The sequence below is a fragment of the Microtus pennsylvanicus genome, chromosome 1 (assembly GCF_037038515.1).
Source record: "Microtus pennsylvanicus isolate mMicPen1 chromosome 1, mMicPen1.hap1, whole genome shotgun sequence".
Lineage (NCBI taxonomy): Eukaryota > Metazoa > Chordata > Mammalia > Rodentia > Cricetidae > Microtus > Microtus pennsylvanicus.
The window spans coordinates 79,938,834-79,946,643 of NC_134579.1; positions in this window are offsets into that span (position 1 = coordinate 79,938,834).

A 7,810-nucleotide genomic window follows, 5' to 3' on the forward strand; every position below is an offset into this window, starting at 1 on the left:
GAGACCAAAGCCACACTTATTCCAGTACCTGTGGAATGGAGGAATGATGAAGAGGTGGGAAGGAGTCAGACAGAAGGACCACCGACTGCTTGGACCACTCTGTTATCCAGCAGTGTGATCCCAATGGTAGAGCCAACTAAGGTCCCTGGAAGTTGAATTGGTCTGCAGACTCTGGGAGGAAACCCACAGACAGGCTGATCCATTCAGAGCCAAGCCAGCCTGTGGTTCTTCACCCCTCCCCCATCCATGCCACCCTCCACCGGAAGCAGTCCACACACCTCTAACGTCCAGTTCCTGATGTAGACAGGAATATGGTCAGGGAATCCTTGCCAGTGGCTGCTCAGCACACATGGCCGTCAGCATCTGGAAGACATGGAGCGGAGCCACATCAGATTCAGCAAGCCCACCATGATCCTGGGGAAACAAAGGCCATGCTTAGTGAAACCTGGGAGCCTCAGGCCAGACCAGCTCCGTGCCGAGCTGGAATCCCAAACAGAGACGCAGGAGTTTTCAGAACAGCAGATGGGGGCCAGATGGGTCCTGAAGCAGGCTTATCTGGAAAGAGTGTGAGCTCAAACCCTGACCCTCGCCTTCTCGAACACATCGGGGTCGAAGACAGCACCAGCAGCCAGTGCAGCCCTGCACAGCTCCTCTGTTCCCAGCACCTTCTTCGGCCAAAGGGCCAGCTTCTGCAGTGTCCAGACAGAGTCAAACCTCACAGACTGCCACAGTTCCTGCAGCCTGAAAAAAGGTGAGGGATGGGCCCAAGCTGCACAGCGCCGCCTACCGTCCACCTGTTTCCAACCAGGGTCCCTGCGGGTCCTACACAGACAGCTCCACCGTCAGGGCGGGGTCCAGAAGGACGTTTTATGGTTGATCAATTGACTGGTACTGAGCCTTAGTGTGCACAGGGCAGTGTGATAGGCCTCGGGATTGTGTGGTGAAAGCGGCACTCAAGAGAACCGTGCCTTGCATACTGGGTTCTTTGTAAATGCCTGTTGGGTGAGGGGTTTCAGGATTGCATGTAATTATCTCTTCTGCCTGCCGAGGGTCACTAAACAACTTTTGCTTTTATGCGCAGACACATTCCTTGGCCCTGGGATACATAAATTTAGGCCTAAAGGGGAGCTGACCTCATCATTGCACGCATGTGCCATTGTGGCCAACTGCTCTTGGTTCCCATACTTAGTGGGGTTTGAATTGCACATGAGCATTTCCCTGGCTGGAGAGACAGTTTTTTCCCACTAGGTGGGGCGCTGGGGGGTGACACACATGATGACAGAGTTTGATGATGTCATTCCCAGGTAGTCTGGCTGACTGTGTAGTGGCACCTGTTTGTGCAGATGGGTGGACACACAATGATCAGAGATGAACTCAGCAAGTCCCTTTGGCTTCTGTGATGAGAATGGTAAATGGCTGACCTGCCACCTTGAGACAAGCATCACTGCCTCCCGTGCAGAGTGGACCTGAGGATGTAGTCCAGGAGTGCCCATGCAGAAGGTAAAGAACCAGGAGGGGCATTTTAGATTTGTGCAGAGGAACTCTGAGAGATGATTTGTCCCGTAATGCTTTGTTTGGGCATTTTTAGCCTTGCAGGTCCTTTGCTTGTGTTTTCATGGGTTTTGTGTGTGTCTCTTTGTGTGTGTTTTTTATGCTTTGTTTTTATTGTTGGTTTGTTTTGTTTAATTTTGGTTAGATTTTTTCCAGTATGACTCTTTGTGTGTGTGTGTGTGTGTGTGTGTGTGTGTGTGTGTGTGTGTGTGTATGAGAGAGAGAGAGAGAGAGAGAGAGAGAGAGAGAGAGAGAGAGAGAGAGAGAGAGAGAGAGAGAGCGCCTTGGATTGAATAGGTAGGTAAATGGAGAGGATCAGGGGGGAGATGAGAGAGGAGAAACCAGGATAGGATTATAGGGTATAAAAATTATCTTCAGTAAAAATAGATATATGGGATAAATAGTCTCCATTTTTAGAAAACATTGTCCATTGCTGAGAGTTTAGAGCATCTATTCAGTACTCAGCCTGTCTTCTTTATTCCCTGCACTGGGCACAGAAACCCTGGTTCTGCTGGTCCTCATTGCTTCTCACCACCTACACTTTGTGAACCTCTGGCCAGTCACCAGAATCCAGACCTCAGGACTAAACCCTGGGGTGGATTTGCAGTCCTGGCACTCTAGGCTGCAGACATGGCTTTCCATGTTGAATGTGGCATCTGTCACAAATGAGGATCATGGTGACAGGAAGCTGCTGGTGACTGTGAAGAGCCAGTGCTGGCTATGGGGAATGAGTTTGGCTCCAGGAACAGACATTACAGGATGCATGTGCATCTGGTCCAGCACCTGCTTCCCAGGGCCGAACATCCAGATACTTGCTTGCAGAATTCCATAACATTTCCTCAGGATTTGTGCAGAGCTATGGCCATGATGTACCTGTAGGTCCTGTCTCTTCATTTCTCATGGGGCTGATGGGCTTGCATGGATGGAGGTGGTGGCAGCTCCTGGATCCAACTCCTATTGCTTAAAGCCCCCAATACTACTAACAGGAGGTGACTCCCAATGCTGTGCAGCCCTATCCTAGCATAAGAGCTGTTATCTCTATGAGATCAGCTGTGACTGTTTTTAAGAGTGAATCTCCTCAGCCCGCAGATGGCTCTAACCCTTCATAGAAGTAAGGGCAAGGTAGGATCATGGGACCTTCCCAGGAGTCCATCTGCCTGGCCATTTGCATACAATTCTGCCCTAAGAACACATGGCCTGGACTCCAGGAGATACCAGGGAGAGACTGAATGAACTAAGGGAGGTTAATTGAGTGTTCTAAAGACACACTTAGACACTCAAACATTTACACACTTTTTCAAATACATTAACATGCCCACAGATAATCATGCACACACACACACACACACACAATTTTGGAGTTAGCTAGTTCTTTGTCAAGATGTCATAAGGGAGAACATTTGGGAATGGGAAATACCTTAGTCATATTGACCTGTGGCCAAACCTGTAGTCCATTTTCTCATTGATGATTAATGCCAGAGTGCCCAGATGAATATGGGTGGTGCCAAACCTGGACAGTTGATCCTGGATGGAATAATAGAGCAGGCTGAACAAGCCATGGGAAACAGCCAGTAAGCAGCTCTTCTCCATGGCCTATGAAACAGTTCCTGCCTCTGTGTTCCTGCCTTGAGTCCATCCCCTGACTTCCCCAGATAATGGAGCATAACCTACAAGCTAAAGTAAACCCTTTCCTCCACAAGTTGATTTTGGTCATGGATTTTATCCCGGGTATGGAGACCTTAGCTAAGGCTCACATCTTTCCACATTCTTTCAGCCTTAGAACACACTGTTCTACTCTCATAGGCTCACATAACTTACACTGTCATATACTCTCAATTATTCCCAATTTCAAGGAATTATGTTCTCACAATATTGACTGCTCACACCCTTTCACACATAAATGAACATACTGTCTTGTTCATGCCTATAAGAGTATGATTTGGTGTACATGGGTTTGAGTGTAGGGTTGTGGTTTCTGGGTATGTGCTTGAAAGTATAATAGAGTGGTGTGTGCCTTTAATCATTTGACACAGAAATGACTACAGACATATAACATTGCCATGTATACACACAACCACACGGTCATACCTTTACACGTTCTTCATACGTTATTGCACATACTTACATACTCTGTGCTAGTTAGTTTTGTCAACTTAATGCAAACCTAGACATTAACTGAGAAAAAGAAATCTCAATGGAGGAGCTGTCTCTGTCAGTTTGGACTGTGGACACATCTGTGAGGCATTTTCTTAGTTACTGTCAGGGAAGGAGGGACCAACCCACTATGCACGGTGCTGTTCTTAGGCACATGGGCCTGGTCTATGTAAGAAAGGTAGCTGAGCACACCAGGAGAAGCAAGCCAGAGGAAGCAAGCCAGTGATCTCCTTTACTCCATGGTTTCTGCTTCCAGGTCCTGTTTTGTGTTCCTCCCTTGGCTTCCCTCACTGGTGGAATAACCTGTGAGCTGAAACAAACACTTCCTTTCCATGTTGCTTTGGTTATGATGTCTATCACCGCAACAAAATATGAATGAGTCACGATGCTACTTACTTGCACACTACAAAACACACACTCAATATACGTGCTGCCACTGCCACTCGTGAGAACTCAGCCACACATGCATACTCTTCTCTCAAGCAGTCAAACATTCATACTTCATTCTGGCTCACAAACACACATTCTTTGATGGGGTCACAAACTCCTTACATTTTGCACAGCTACTGCACTGACAGTTTCACTCAGCATACTTACGCACTTGTCCGTAGTACACTGTCACTTCTATGCACTATTTCACTCACACACACACAGGCACATGTGTGCGCACACACACACCATTCCATTATACCTCCAAGCACATACCAAGAGAAACACCATTCTATACTCAAATCCTTGTACATCAAGTCATACTCCTATTATAGGCATGAAAAATACACACATCATGACACTCAAATGCACTATTGTACTTACCCACACTCATGCTTATACAAATATAGTCTTACACTGTCTTAGAATCATGGTCTCATTATTTCAACATTAAATAGAAATATCAGGAATCGATCACATATTACAAAGGCAATCTATCAGTCTCTCTGTCCCATAATCTTTCTTTCTTTGTTTTTCCTTTTACCCTATCTTTCTCTCTGCTTTCTTGGTTGGATGCTAGCTGTACATAGATTACACAGTGCCTTTAAAGGCTCAAAGTCAGACTTGAGCAGACTTCAGCTTCAGAAGCAGGATATAGAATGAAAACATAGTCTGCAGTGAAAAGGGAAGAATAAAAATCGAACCTCAGTGGAGCTAGGAAAACAGCCTGGGGGTAAGATCAGAGTTACAGACTTGACTCCAGCTGCAAAAGAAAGAAAACAGGACAAGGTCCAATGAAGGACTAGCCAGACAGATGGACATCAGGTTCTACAAGTGGAAATACAAGAAAATGGCAGTGGATTAAGCTATATCAATGAGAGGGATCACCCACGCTGAAATTCTAGGGACAGTCATGAGTTCTCCATCTATCAATCCTTGAAAAATACGCAGGGTTACGAACCTGAAGTTTTGTATGAAATCTGTTAGATGATAATTTTATGATCTTCCTTCAATTTAGACAGTTTGTGTCCATGCAGAGCAGAGAGGCAGATCATGTCCAATGCCTGGAGAAACCCATATTGGTCATTTGAATGTAATTGGCCCCTACAAGCTCACATGGAGTGGCACTATTGGAAGGTGTGGCTTTCTTAGAGAAGGCATGACCTTTTTGGACAAATTATGTCACTGTTGGGTAGGCTTTGAGGTTTCATATATGCCCATACTACACCCAGTGTCTCAGTTTGCTTCCTGCTGCCTTCTGATCAAGATGTAGCTCTCAACATGTCTGCATACACTCTACCAAGTGCCCTGCCATGTTGATAATTAACTGAACCTCTGAGCTATGAGCAGACACCTCAATTAAATGCTTTCTTTTATAAGAGTTTCCATGGTCATGGCATCTCTTCACAGCAATAGAAAATCCTAACTAAGACAGAAGTTGGTACCATGAACTGAGGTATTGCTCTGATAGGGCTGACCATGTTTCTGTTTGGAGTAATGTGGGCTTTGGTGCTTTGGGTTAAGAAAGCAATAGAATACTTCAAGCACTATTTAATGGGCCATAGTTGTAAGAGCATGGAAGACAGTGGTGCTATGAGTTATTTGAACTGTCAGGGACTGGCCTGAGAGGATTCAGAAAAGTTTAGAATGATGCCTAGAGATTGTTCTTTTGATATTTTGGTAAAGAATGCAGCTGCATTTTACCATTGTCTGAAGCATCTGCCTGAGTCTAAAGTCAAGAGATTGAATTAATTCCAATGGCAGAAGAAATCCCAAAACTTCTTAGTACAGACTCGGTCCTGTGAATGTGAGAGTTAACACTAATGAAGATTTATAGTAAAAAGGAGCAGGCTGAGGAGGGAAAATTATAAAATGTAAAATTTGAAGGGAAAAGGAACACAGAAAGGGGAATGGAACTACGTCCTGTGTTCAATGAGATAAACAGATTAAAAATGAAACAAAGGATGTGGTGATCAAGGGAAGATTCCACCCAGCTAAGTTTCCAACTTGTGAAAGGGAACTGAAGAGAAGCTTAGTGCTTCCGAGCACTCTGAAGGCAGAGGCTGGCAGATCTCTCATTTTGAGGCTGGTCTGTTCTACAGAGTAAGTTCAGGACAGCAAAGTATACGGAATGAAAGTAACCATTAGAAAAAAAGTTGGTGAAGATGTAATTAATAAGGGGGTGGTAGGTTCCAGGCCCAGCAAGCAGCAGAACTTGGCAGTTTGGTCACGTGGTTCTTGGTCGAGAGGTAAAGTAAGAAAGAAGAGTTATGAAGTGAATCTACTGAGTCCAGCACGTGTCAAGAGTGTCCATGATGAAGGCAAAGATAGGTCATTGGGTAAAGCAGCAAAGTTGAAGCCTGGACAGCCTTGGAGACTCCAAGATGTTAGAGATGTCAGAGCTGTAGGATATCTGCTGAGGAGAGCTGCTAACAGTGAGTGGAAACAGCCCAGAAAAAAAGAAGTATGGTATAGTCAACTAAACTGAATGGAATTGAAGATCTGAAGAAAGTTTTGACCTCAGACATGGAGATGTATAGAGTTTAGAAGTTCTCCACAGGGTTTGATCTTGTTTTAGTTCAGTATTTCCTCACTATGCTTGCTCACTTACCTATGTTTTGGAATGGTAATGTATGTACTGTGCCATTATTTATTGGAATTGGTGATCTGCTTTTTTATTTTGATTTTACTGGGGATTACAGTTAAGAGATTGCATGAATTGCCGAGCAGTAGTGATGCAAGCCTTTAACCCCAGCACTTGGGAGGCAGGGGCAGGCAAATCTCTATGAGTATGAGGGCAGCCTGGTATACAAGAGCTAGTTCCAGAACAGCTAGGGCTGTTACACTCACACACACACACACACACACACACACACACACACACACACAGAGAGAGAGAGAGAGAGAGAGAGAGAGAGAGAGAGAGAGAGAGAGAGAATATCTCAGAAGGAACTTTAGACTTTAAACATTATGGAGACTGTGATAAACTGTGGGGACTTTTGAAATTAGAGAAAATCCATGTAATATTATGGTGTTGTCATAAGCTTTTGGGGACCAGGGATCGGAATGTGGTGGTAATAAGCTCATAAGTGTGGTACTATTCCGAGGTATAGTTCTGTTAGAATAGGTATGACCTTGTTGGAGAAAGTATTTCACTGTGGGTGTGAGTATGTGGTCTTCCATATGCACATGCCATGCCCAATTGCTAGGTCTACTTCTTGTTTCCTTGTAATCAAGACATAGACAGCACCGTGCCTGCCTGCCTGCTTCCAAGTGAATCACCGTGATGATAATGGTCTGAAGCTCTGAACTGTAACCTGCTACCTCAAAAAGATGATTTCCTTTACAAGAGTTGCTGTGGTCATGGTGTCTCTTCACAGCAGTAGAAATACAAAAGAAAACACTACCTAACAAAGTAAGCAGATTGTAAGTCAAATAAATAAAGGATTGAGTTCATTCCTTCTGTTGAGTAAGCAGGAGACAAAACAGAATTACAAAGAGAAAAAGCAGATAACTTTCTACACTTCGTCTCTTGAGAGGTCCGTCCTGACTTCATTTTTGTCAAAATAACAAGGAATCAATTTCCAAAGTGTAGTGATGATGGAAACAAAGAATTTAATCAGAGGGCAAGGATGGCATGGCTCCATCACATGACACTAGAAATAAAACTTTTTGT